Source organism: Podarcis pityusensis (assembly GCF_964106645.2).
Source record: "Podarcis pityusensis genome assembly, chromosome: 5".
Lineage (NCBI taxonomy): Eukaryota > Metazoa > Chordata > Lepidosauria > Squamata > Lacertidae > Podarcis > Podarcis pityusensis.
Window position 1 is genome coordinate 59,216,195 of NC_138032.1, and position 13,832 is coordinate 59,230,026.

Here is a 13,832-nt window from a genome sequence, read left to right on the forward strand (position 1 = left end):
ATGCCCCACAACTAACCCAGAGATGTATTTTAAATTAAAGCACCTATTCTACTCATGTAAAAACACCAGGCAGGCCCCACAAATAACCCAGAGATGCATTTTAAATAAAAGGACACATTCCTGGACCATCCGTGTGCCGGATTTAGAAGGCAATTGGGCCTTAATTTGCCTATCCATGCCTTAGGACATAGATGTGGGTGGTGATTCAAAAAATTAATAATAGCAGCGACAATAGTAACAATAGATGGTGTTTTGCATGCGTTTTAGGACACAGATCACTGCGATCACTGCAACAGAGATTGTGTGACCCTTCTTAAGTAATGTATTGCATGTGTTTACAGACATAGATCTTTATCTGAGTTCATGATAAAGTAGCATTGGAAGTGTCCCTCAGAAGACTGCCAATATTAATTGTGCTAGGGACTCAGCTGCTGTCAAGTTGTGGTTTAGAGTTCAAACAGGATTCTTAAAGCATCTCAGCTAGAAAAGGCCAGATGTCTTTATTAAAATTAGGCTTCTTTGCAAAAAGTAACATAGTGTCTTTGCTGAGTCATACCAATTGAGGTTAATTAGACTGTAAGCAATTATGGGTTTGTAAGCTTTGCCAGTTATCAGAAGATAGATAGTTCCCTTTCTTCTTTTACATCTTTATGTAGTATTATAAAGAAGCATCTCCAGGATATTGTCTTTTAAACTGCAGCTCCCTATCTGTGCTTTCAGAATGTCAAACTAGTTTCTCTTCTCTGGGCAAAATGGATGAGGAGAATGGTAAAGTCTAAATTAGGAAGGGTCCAGATCTTGAAAGGTGGGAGAAGGAGGGTATCTGTATTAGGTAGAGGGTCCACAGCTTTATTTCAGCTGACTTCGGCCAGTAAATATTAGTTTATAGCTGAAAACTAAAAGCCGTGTGAGTAATTTCCACATGAAAAACAATGTTTATTCCTTTATATGCTTTGATAAAGATGTGGACTTTTTGAAAGGTTCCCATACACCTGAGAACTTGCAGCCTTTTAACAGTCTCCCATTTGTATTAACTATACATGACATATGCTACAGCCCACAAAAACTCCAGGGTGGCAGAAACAAAAAAATAGTTGTCAAAGAGAATTTGATATTGTGTTTTACAGCGAGGAGGAAGTAAAAAAGCAGAAGCACAGACTAGGAATGTTTACACTCATAATTCTGTTAAGATTTGACACAATTGAGGTTCCATTTTAAATGCTCTGTTAGCAAAATGGCATCGACACGACGGGAAGCTTCACGTTGGTTTTAAATACTTTTGGGTCCCTTCTCAAATTGGTATGCCAGATCTCAAGTCTTCCCACTAGCAGTGCTTATAGCTTCCAGGGAAATGTGGCCGGACCCCGGCATGTTAGTTCATATTTCCACAAAGGAATTTAAACATGAAGACAGCCATGTGCAACTTCCATAGCATTGGCTGAATTTTTGGTTGTAGGAGCCGTGCTAGTAATAGAATGCTTGAATCAAAATTAACCTACATACAGTGGTGCCTCGCAAGACGAAATTAATCCGTTCCGCGAGTCTCTTCGTCTTGTGGTTTTTTCGTCTTGCGAAGCACGGCTATTAGCGGCTTAGCGGCTATTAGCGGCTTAGCGGCTATTAGCGGCTTAGCGGCTTTAAGAAAAAGGAAACAAACTCGCAAGAACTCGCAAGACGTTTCGTCTTGCGAAGCAAGCCCATAGGGAAATTCGTCTTGCGGAACGACTCAAAAAACGGAAAACTCTTTCGTCTAGCGAGTTTTTCGTCTTGCGAGGCATTCGTCTTGCGGGGCACCACTGTATTCCAAACCCTCCCAATCTGGATTCCCCAAACCCAACTCCGCAAATGGCAGAAAAAATTACACTGGTTTATTTTCTCACGCTAAAAACCAAGAATAAACCCCAAATACCTAAACCTCCCCTCCTCAGGAGGAGGGTGGGGAATCCCCAACATTGAACTATTACATCGCCTATTACATCACCAACCAGGTGCGCCACATAATCCCATACATTCTAGAAGATGAGACAAAACAATGGGTATACCTGGAGGGAGATCACTCTCACCACCAAGGAAATACAACAGGTGAATAGTAAGAGAGTCCATACATGTGATGCTGAAACAAAACCCCACACATACACTAAGTAGAAGAAGAGAAGCATCACCACCCCACCCCACTCACCATCCCCCCTCTTTTCTTCCCAACCTAATACTGCATGCAACACTAATGTCTCACAACAAACGGAACTGATCTGTAGAAAACACAACTTGAAAAAAGAGACAATGCACGTATTTTTGTAAACTAAGAAATCTATAATAAAAATATATTGATATCACAAAAAAGGAGCAGCCCCATATAGAGCACCTTATAGTAATCCAATTTGGAAGTTACCAGAGCATGGAGTCCCATGGCCAAGTCATCTCTGTCCAACACAGAAAAGGCCCTCCTAGCCACTAATGCAACCTGAGGCTTTCCATGCTGACTTTTAAAGGGGGGGAAAGGCAAACTATTCAGATCACACTTCCCAAGATTTGTTGGGAAGATCAGCGAGGGAGACAACCTCCTGCTCCTTACAAATTTTATGTCATGAGGGTCCATAACTCTTTCTCCCTCACTTTTTCTGATTTTTGGTATTTATAACTGGCAATGTGAAACAATGGCATCTTTGTGTATAACAAAACACTCCCTCCAGAACATATCTTGCTGTAGATCTACTCATTTTGCTCATTAACAAATTGGCTTCAAAGTTACTGTCCTTGTGAGTTTTAGTAAACCTTAATTCATCCTGGTGTTTTGAATTCCTCATATTAGTTAATTCTATATTTGATTTATTGCCCAGTAGTTTACAATGTTTAATGTTTTGCTCCTGTTAATTAAGCTGCAACTCCTTTTTGATCACTTACTTATTAGTCCTTTGAGATAAGATTATTTTTTTGTGTATCTCATTGATATTTTAGAAATTGCTTTATTTCAGTATAAATTGATAGCTCCTCATTAGTGACTTGTATTGTTTTCTGGTTTTCCTTTTCATTTTATATTCTGTATGCTCACTTTCTGAACTGTCTGTGTTTTGTTTCATGGACTTTTCATAACAAGCTAGAAAACCTGCTGCAAGAGATTGCACAATACCCTGACATTATTTTCTTTAGTTTGAAATGTCTCCTCATTTTCTGGGAACTTCTTAACAAGCTAGAAGGCCTATGTCCACATGAGGAAAAAAATTTAGCATTTAATGGCACAACAATGTATGATCAGCTACAACGTCTCTAAGCCAGAGGTAAGCAACATGAGGTCCTCCAGATGTGGTCTAAAATTCCGGTCACTCTTGACTGTAGACCATACTAACTGGGTATGATGGAAATCCAAAACATAGGGAAGGAACCAGGTGTTGGCTACTTCTGCTCTAAGTAGTTATCTGGTAATTGGGTCTTGATCCTGGATATGCTAGAGTTATAGCTCAGATACAATGATGAGCTATTACGTCTGTAAGCCAGGGGCAAGCAACATGAGGTCCTCCAGACGTGGTCTAAGTTATAGGTCAGATCCAAGCACACCATTAAGAGACATAGACACACGATGAAACCAACTGGCAATAAGCAGGTGCTGCAGAACACTCCCTCTTTAAAGGGTTACCAGTGGTAATTCTTACTCTGGCTCCTTCAGGTATAAATCAGAATCCCTGCTAGCAAGGCCAATCCTCTGCCTTGTCTGCGATTGTTGTTAGCTTCTTTCTGCCATAGTGGGAACTTGATTGTTTGCTGCAGACTTCCTCTACACAACTTAGACTTGGTTTTGGGGGATTTCACCTCCTTAATTTAAAAACCTCTTGTCTTACAAAGGCTAACCATCTAATAACAGAGGTACATATTTGACCAGCATAGGTTTTGGTAGGTATGAGTTCTAATTTCAAGACGAGACAAGCTCAATTCTTCATTCTTTTTGTAATTTTCCTTTTTCTGTGGAATTGTGGCCCACTGCTGCAATATTTGCGTTTTATTTTTAGTGAAAAATTAAAAACAACAAACCCTCTTGATACGCTACAAAAAATGTTTAAATAAATAAATAAATCATGCTCATCATTCTTCCGCTCTCCCCTAACAAGAGAGTAATTCCCATTATCACATGAGGTTCTGTTTGGAAGAAACAGAAACACTTGTGTGTTGTTAGCTGAGAGTGAAACCGATCCCAGTGTACTATTTGCATATCTCAATATCAAGAGTTGTGCCTCACACAACACAGAAGCAGGAAATGCAGGGGTTTTTTGTGGCTGCCCTTTCCTGTTTTCCAAATTTATCAAAAACATACATATTGTCATCTAGATACTTGTACAGTGGTGCCCCGCAAGACGAATGCCTCGCAAGACGGAAAACCCGCTAGACGAAAGTGTTTTCCGTTTTGGAGGTGCTTCGCAAAACGAATTTCCTATGTGCTTGCTTCGCAAGACGAAAATGTCTTGCGAGTTCCTGCAGGGTTTTTTTCCTTCCCCCCCCCCTTTTTCCCAAGCTGCTAAACCACTTATCAGCTGATGGCTAAGCCGCTTATCAGCTGATCTTTAAGCCGCTTAACAGCTGATGCTAAGCCGCTTATCAACTGATCTTTAAGCCGCTTAACAGCTGATGCTAATCCGCTTATCAGCTGATCTTTAAGCCGCTTAACAGCTGATGCTAAGCCGCTTATCAGCTGATCTTTAAGCCGGCTAAGCCGCTAATACTGTAGCGCTAAGCCGCTAAACCTCTAATGGGCTTGCTTCGCAAGACGAAAAAACCCGCAAGACGAAGAGACACGCGGAACGGATTCTTTTCGTCTTGCGAGGCACCACTGTATATACTCATTTTGCTTTGTGGTGGATTCTTCTAAATCGCCGCTACATATTTTTTATGAATGCACATTAAAAAAAAAAATCATTTAGGGCTAGCTCTCATGTTTCCATGTGATGTCCCTCAAGAGAGTATATTGTTTGAAGACACACAGCTATCATGTACAGTGGTACCTCAGGTTACAGACGCTTCAGGTTACAGACTCCGCTAACCCAGAAATAGTACCTCGGGTTATGAACTTTGCTTCAGGATGAGAACAGAAATCGTGTGGCGGCATTGGGAGGCCCCATTAGCTAAAGTGGTACCTCAAGTTAAGAACAGTCTTAGGTTAAGAACGGACCTCTGGAACGAATTAAGTTCTTAACCCAAGGTACCACTGTACCAGCAATGCGGTTCCTGAAACTCTAGCAACTGAGAAATAGGCTGCCACATTCTCAGAAATTGCCATGAGAATCCCAGCTTATGTGTGATGTGTAAATACATCCTGGGGAACATTGTCGGGGGGCAAACCTGAGCATATTGAATGAGCCCTGTCCTTCCACAACTTCTGCGCTTTTAGCAATGGGAGCCACATCTCACATAGGCCATGATTCCTTATACTGTTTGCTGTAGAATAGCCCCAGAAGTTCCAAGTCAACAGAGAAGTTCTCTTACTGTGACACTCGGGAATGTGTGTGCATGTAGGCATTTCGCTATGAGAAATGCTTGCAGATGTTTACCTTTATGTATCACAAGAATAGAACTGGCTCTCATGCGTTTACATGAGAAAAAGTGACTGAGGCTTGGGCTGTGAGCATACAAACTCACCCACAGGATGCGAGCACGGCGTTTAATTTCTAAAGGTTTGGCTTCACATTGCAGCAGTAGGCTTAGACTGCCAACGTCCCTCCCATCTATGAAGTGCAAGGTAATTCTGGGGCTGAGTGTGGATTCTGGCACTCATAACCAATGGCAAAAAAGTGTTTTGTTTTGTTTTTTGAAATCTTTCCAAAGATTTGTATGCAGAGTAGGTCTGCGCACAGAAACCTGTACTAGATCTACCAGATGCCTCGCAGTGTCTGTTTGATGTCAGAAACTAAGTAACAACTTAGTAATGAAGAATTAGGCAGAAGTGCTTGAACATGTGTTAGGAAGTAGCTCTGAGGAGATGGAATTACAGAAATAGAATTTCTTGCACTTTTTAAGAGCCAGGGAATGTGAAGTTAATATCAAAGGCAGTGTGAAAACAGCTGCATTGTTTAAGTACACAAACGAATAATTTGAAATATGCATTGCGCTAGAATCCTAGTAATAAAAACTATATGTGCAAACTTTTTACATCCTTTTCTTGCTTATGCAGTAGTCTCTGTGTCTTTTAATATACTTGTGACTGTTTGAAGACTTTGGTATTCTGACTTTGTGTGTTTTTTCCGCCCTCTGAGAAACCAATAGCGGTACAAACATTGCCTAATGACATAGTGACCAAAAAGGGGGAAAAGGGAAAATCAATTTGTAATCTGATTTGAGGTTTTTGATTTCCTCTGATGAGTTTAAATTTCATTAAAAGCAACCTTATTCATACATAAAAGAAATCCTTGAAGGGTAAAACAGGGAATTGTCTCAAAGAATCTCAACTCTTTTGTGCTATTTATTCATTGCATTAATTGTGAGGTGCAACATGTGGTGTCAGTTGGCAGATGTACTGTTATCAAGCCTGTGATCAGCGAAAGGAGGGAGCAAAGGCACAAGGGCTCACATTCAAAAATCGTTCTTTGGCATATTGACACTTTAGTTATCAACAACCCTTATTATCTGCTTAGAGCTAGATCACAGCTTGCTGGTGACATAATAAGCTACAAATCACCGATGGTGCCTTCTTTCTGCATTCTCTTAATTGTATGTATTCTCTAGAAAAAAAATATCATTGGGGCCTCTTGTCTTGATGAGAAATTGACATTTTCTGACTGATTATTTGGGAGCACTATGTGAGGTAGATAAGACTTATAGTTGTTTTAAAGGAGGGCAGCCATTCTTTCAGGGGCCTCTTTATTGCTCTAGTTGACCCACTTGATGAGTATGGATTTCATGAGGTCTTTTTCAGCATTTGAACTATAAAAGGTTCAGAATGACACCACCCCTTATAGACAAAAGATAACCTTGCCCTTTGAATATATTGATTCTTTATTAACTAGGCTGTTTAATGCAATGAAATGAGGCATTAGATTGAAGTCCATTTCAAGTGCTTTGAATAATCTTTAAAAGCTTGAAAGACTTTAAAAGGCTGCTCTACAGTAATTGGCATATATTTTTTAGTGTCTCCATTCCTTAGTTTTGATTAGAAATATAAAGATAAAAATTTCTTAAAAGTCCTTCTAAATTGACTTTACACTCCCAACCCCCATACCAGAGCTATTACTGTGTTACACATACTTGAGGGGGTAATTCATTCATCATTTCCACAAGACACAGGTACTAGTGTAACTGGTGGAAGTATTAACCCCTTTGTGTGTTATAGGTGATCTATCAGCCTATGTCTTGTCATTTATAAATAGTTCTATAAATTAATATTTTTTCTTATGTTTGCATTTTCTCTGTGGTGAATATTAGCAGCACATCCATTTTTTTGTTTCAACATCTGAGATAAAGTCCTACAGAATAGTGTCGAAACTTTGCAGCCTTGAGTCTTTGCAATAGTCTTTGGAATGCACCTGATGATAGTATTAGCATTTAAGCGGCCACTCTTTCATGCTTTTCTGGAGGAAGAAGAGGAGGAGGAGGAGTTTGGACTTGATATCCCACCTTTCAGTCCCCTTAGGAGTCTCAAAGAGGCTAACAATCTCCTTTCCTTTCCTCCCCCACAACAAACACTCTGTGTGGTGAGTGAGGCTGAGAGACTTCAGAGAAGTGTGTCTGGCCCAAGGTCACCCAGCAGCTGCATGTGGAGGAGCGGGGAAGGGAACCCGGTTCACCAGATTATGAGTCCACCACTCTTAACCACTACACCATGTGGAGGAGCTGGAAATAGCTCCTCCCTCCTGTAAGGCACACATGGCTGTGGTATGAGCTGTTCCAAATTTCAGAGGCACTTCAGAAGTTGTTTCCAATCCTGGAAACAAGAACAAAACAACAGGGAAACACCAGGATGCATTTGTTCTGGGCATAAAGGGGCTCTTCATATCACCTCTTTATTCTTTTTGGGTTTGGTTGTTGTTATTTTTGCTCCATAGTCTAATAAATCGAGATGATTTTTACAGAAGCTAATTAGGATGACAATGATATATTTGAATTCAAGAGCTTTAGTCTGAAACAAGCACAGTATGTAGTGTTTCATAAAATGGGAGGAGAAATACTTCCTGAGTTAGTCTGACATGCAAATCTGTGAGCTGTGCTATGCTGTGCGTGAAAGCATTAATCAGAAATGGAGCAAACCACAATATCTAATTATATTATATATAACTGCAAATGTGTGCTAGTTACCACCATAGCATCATGAATCTGGGAATGATCTCATATAGAGCATAAAGCTGTCAATGTGTTCTAACCCTGATGGGTGAAGAATCAGAGGCAGCATCATTCTGAATTATCAGTTTCTGGGGAGCAACAGTGGAGAGAGGCCCTTATTGTCCTGCTAGGGGTTTTTTCCTGTGAGAAACAGGATGCTAACCTAGGCAGGCCTTTGGTCTGGTCCAGGAGGGCTCTTATGTTCTCAAGGATAACGAGTTTGTTGCTGTGCACTATGATAGACTCATCTATTCTCTCAGCCCTAATTAAGAAACCAGGAAAGAAGAATCTGTATATTTGAGTATTAGTCCTAATGTTAATTTCAGAAGTATTTAAGGAGTAGCAGAAAGGCAATTTTATATTTACTGAGTTGTGTGGTAGCCTTTAAAAAAATGTCCCACTTCATGTTCTTGCTTTCTAGACATGATGTAGCTTTCGACATTACAGCAAAAGTTGACTAGCAGATGTCTCGATAAATGACTGTTTCTGTATTTGAAGATATCAAGTGGTTTCACGCATTATAAGCAATGATAAGCACATAATTGCCACTTTTCAATGAAATGTTTGAAGATACCATGAAGTGATAAAGCAGTCTCTTAGGTGTGTATAGCCTTACCTATTATTATTTTTTAAAGATAAAAATTGTTGGCCTACCTGTCATCTGTGAGGCCTCCTAAGACACTCATTCATTGGCTCAGTTGCTGCAAATACTGTATCATGGAACAGTCACCAGCATTCCAGCTGCTCGTGGGGATGCTGGCAGCAAAAGAATTTTGTCTTGCAGGTTCTGTGAGTGTGAAGTGTAAGCTTTGTTTGGCTGCCAATCACCTCACAGAGGGGGCCTAAGGACAGGAGTAATGTGCAGCTGGCAGAAGGTAAAGGAGGGAAGTGAAGTGTTGCTTGTGCAAGCGATGCTTAGAGCTGGGAAGTTAAGTGGAAAAAGTGGGCAGGAGGAGGAGAAAAGGGATACTGGCAATGAACCAGAGATCTGGAGTGTTTGATTGTGGCTAAAGTGTGAGATAAGGAGGTGCAGAAAAGGTATTTGGCTCAGGAAAGAGAGAGAGGGAGGGGGGTAAAAAGAAACTTTACACTATGCCTAGGTACTGAGAGCATTGCCTTTCTGTGTTCTGTGGATGAACAAGAGAGCATTTTACACTGGCAGCCTGTGAATGAGTGAGCTAACATACAGCAAAACTCAAGAGATTATGCTGCTGGCTGACCTTCACATGGTGATTTGACAGATGTCCAGCCAAATTTTTGAACATAGGAAGCTGCCTAGTCAGACCAGCTTCCTGGGTTATTGCTTACTTGGGCTGGCAGCGACTCTCAAGGCTTTCGGGCAGAGGCCTTCCTAGCAACTACCTGAAATCCTTTCTCCAGGATGTGAACCCACTCTCGTGTTTGTGTACTTAAATAAGCATTTGTAAAATGTTTTGCTATCATTTAATTCTCTCCCCACCCCACCCCCCGCAAGATTTGTGCAGGGTCTGTTGAACATGCTTGATATGGGACCAGTTTTCGTTGCTGCCTCAACCATTTGCAGTTTTTAAAGCATGGTTGGAGTTGTGTTACTGTTTGATGCTTTAATTCAGTTTATTGTAAGTTGCTGTAGGTTCTCAGCTGCTGAGTTAGAAAGGCTGCTCATAAACATTTGGTGTGTTTTTTAAAAAGCATTACCCGTCTTATTGTAGAAGGGAGTTCAGTGGCTTTGGTGATCTTTATATGCATAAGTACATTCTACTACTAGGGGCTGCCTTTGAGATTCGTTTGGAGGTTGCAGCTAGTGCAAAATGCACCCATGAGGATGTTGACTGGCGTGGCTGGGTGAGATCATACAATGTGGGTCCTTAAAGATCAAAAGTGGTTGTTTCTTTGCTACCAAGACAAATTCCAGGTGCTGGTTTTATATAGAAATACATGTGTGTGCATGCACAAACACACATACACAAACAGCTTAGGGCCCAGTTATTTAAAGAACTACCTCTTCCTGAAGTTTTGCCCATGATCAGATATCCAACAGGTAGGCCCTTTTGGTTATTCAACAACAAATAACCAGAAAACTCATGGCAGAGTCTTCCCAGTTATATGTCCTCGACCGTCTCTTCAGTCCATCCCACTTAAAGTTAGCTGAGTGGTGACACTTAGCAGCTTTCAGTACTGGTCAAAAACTATTTTGTTCCGCTAGTCTTTTGTATGAATCTTATTTGGCTTACATTTCTTGAGTATAACTGGAGAACTATGTTTATTATGGCTATCTGTGACCTATGGCTTTGAAATGTTTTTAATGAATTGTATAGTTGTGACCTGCTCTGAAATCATCCATTATAAAGGAGGGGATATACATTTTATTTTTTAAAAGAATAGACATAGCTGTGGATGTTTTTTCTCCTGATTTGTTGCGACAAAAGCAGGATTTGCTCTTTTTAGAATCTGATTAAATGCCCAGTAAAATGGAAATGCTTTATTTGGTTTCTTAGAGTTAGGATTTTTTTTAATAAAATGCACAAAATTTGAGCAATTAAGTAGATGCTCATGGGTCATCTGTTTGCTAGGAAGGGAAGTTATATATATCCATATTTGTCCACACAGGGTCAAACTATTAATAAAGGGTTTTAAAAATGAATATTGTTTACTGACATACATAAATTGAACTGTTGCTCTAAGTCAGGGGTCAGCAAACGTTTTCAGCAGGGGGCCAGTCCGCTGTCCCTCAGACCTTGGGGGGGGGCCGGACTAGGTATATTTTGGGGCTATATTTTGGGCTATATTTGGGGGGAAATATGAATGAATTCCTATGCCCCACAAATAACCCAGAGATGCATTTTAAATAAAAGGACACATTCTGCTCATGTAAAACCCCACTGATTCCTGGACCATCCACGTGCCGGATTTAGAAGGTGATTGAGCCAGATCCAGCCCCTGGGCCTTAGTTTGCCTACCCATGCTCTAAGCTATTAAACCCATATTGCATTAAAAGGCAGAAGAATGCAACATTGTTTTGCATATTGGTGCTTTTTGTGACTAAAACACAGAGATGAGTAAGGGGGCTTGGGGCAATGGCTTTTCCAAGCAACTTTGGTGCCATGCAAGGAAACATCCTACTAGTACATCATAAAAAGTAATGCAATTTTACTTGATGCCATTGTGGCTTTTGCACAAATAAGTGTATATCCCCACCACCTGAACACATCCTTGTACTCTTCCAGTCACCTGCATAAGCATCATGATGCCCAGCAAAAGCAGTTACCTGGGTGCACCCAAGTACGGAGGCGACTGCTATTGTTTGACATGTCTGAATTCACTTTATCACGGGGAGAACTCACATGTGCATATTTATCAGTGAATGAAAGCAACATTTAAGGCTGCAGTCCTAACCTCACTTACTTGGAAGTAAGCCCTGCTGAATTCGACAGGTTAAGGTTGCTTAGGACATAGGATTGTGCTGTCAGTGTGATGTAGTGCGGGGGTATGTGACAAACTTATCACAAGTAGAACACAACAGCATTTTTTGCTTCACCTGACATCAGGTCAAACACAGCCCTTTTCCCTGGAAACAGCTCACAGAAGCTCAAGTGATGAAACATCTAGTGTTGTACGTGTACATAGAAGTGAACACGTTGTACGTGTACATAGAAGTACATAGAAGAAGTGTGCTTGCACACGAAAGCTCATACCAAGAACTAACTTAGTTGGTCTTAAAGGTGCTACTGGAAGGATTTTTTTTATAGAAGTGAACGTTAGTTAAGCCTTGGGGGGGGGGTACATTCTTAACACTTTCAGAATGAAATTAACAGTCCCAGCTGTTGGTGGCTTGTGTTTTTGGCTATTTTAATAATCAAACCTGAAAAATTACCAGAAGTGAAATTCACAGACAAGAAATACTTTAATTAAATATTGTGTAAAATGAACATTTTTATACAGTTAAATATCTGAAAAATGTACAGATAAAACAATCTTATTGTAGGGTCTTTAACAGTAAAATCTACCATTTAGTGAAGTTTTCCGTTTGGAGACAATGAAGCAATGAGTGCATTGACTAATTAATCTAAAACACAAACAAGATTGCGTTTATGAAGAAACTTGCAAACTTTCTTAAGATGTACATATGACCTTTCTTTTTAAGATCAAAACCTTACTTATATAAAATAAAACTGAGGCAATTCAGTTTCAAAGTGACTTCTTAGGCTTTCCCACTTAGCTAACCTTATTGGCTAATTATTTGTGATATATCGTTTCAGTTTTCAAACCTTTTATAAACGTTTCCTGAAAATGTGCATTTTTCGTATTTAAAAAATGGTCCCTCCTTTTTGCTTAGAACTTTAATTCTGCTGCAGTTTGCAGAAAAAATGTTTTTGCAGTGCTGCATTTACAAAGCATTTAGTGCAAAGAAAGAAAGCGGGGGACCAGCTGTCTAAGGATTGGCACTAACAGGCACGATATTATTGAAGAGGTCATTCCAGTTTATAAATTACAGTCAACGCTGTAGGTCTTGCTACCAAAAAAAGGGGGGGGGCGTGTGGAATCTGTAAATAAAACAACTTATAAAAATTGTGCACGATCCGAATTGCATACAAGCCTTTCTCTCTGTTAAACAGTGCTGGGTTACAGAATATGCAGAGTGCAGCAGAAAGCAGACACACAAAGGAGTGACACAGTTGTACACCAGGGATGCAATCAACCAAGCACTGCTGTGGTCCTACAACCAGCCATTTTCATGGGGTTGGTAAAGCATCACCCCTCCAATAGATGAGTGCAGTAAATTAGAAGATTGTACCCCAGGTTTGTGCTTTTTTTTTTTTTTACACCATAAATCATCCAGATGAAGTAGCGATTAATTGTGGTGTAGGCCCATGATAAAACAGCACAAAAAGTTCTTCAGAAGTCTGCTTTTAAGGCATCCAAGTAGTTAATGTGGCAAACACTTTTAAGTAAAACATCAGAAGTGGATTTTTATTTTATAAGCTTTTAGGCCTCTGGTTCCCCCCTCCCTCCCAGTAAACACAGTTCAGCTATGTGGCAAAGTCATGGGGTGACAGGTAAAATGACTTTTTACAATCTTTTTTTTTTTTTTAAAGATAAAAAAAGAAAATAAGGCATGAGACAAAAACAGGATTTTTTTTAAAAAACAAAAATGCTAACACAAAATAGGAGAATCTTCTTTTTCTTGTGGCTGCATCACATGCACGTATTCTACTAGTATTTATTACAGCCATGTGGCACAATTCCGTTTTAACTATACAACAAACAACTTTATTTCAAAATCATTTGTTCAGATAACTTAAAAATAATATAAAAATAAACAATGCTTTTTCCCTCAAAACAACAAAAAGGATGGAAAGTCCAAACAAATAACAACTTTCTGAAATACAAATGAAATGAATGAACACAAATTTATTTTAACAGAAACACATGAAGGCAGCTGTTCTTGGCTTAATGCTTTTCACAGCATCACAATACCAGTCAAATGACGAAAAAACATACATACAAGGGGGGGAGAAAATGATAAAAAGCAATATACAAAATTTCAAAGATAAATA

The 13,832-nt window shown here is 39.8% G+C and overlaps 1 long non-coding RNA gene across 4 annotated transcripts in view; it reads left to right on the plus strand.

Moving 5' to 3' along the window:
- Positions 1-13,832, plus strand: part of LOC308477992 — a 100,454-nt gene that overhangs the window by 36,489 nt on the left and 50,133 nt on the right. The window lies entirely within an intron of this gene.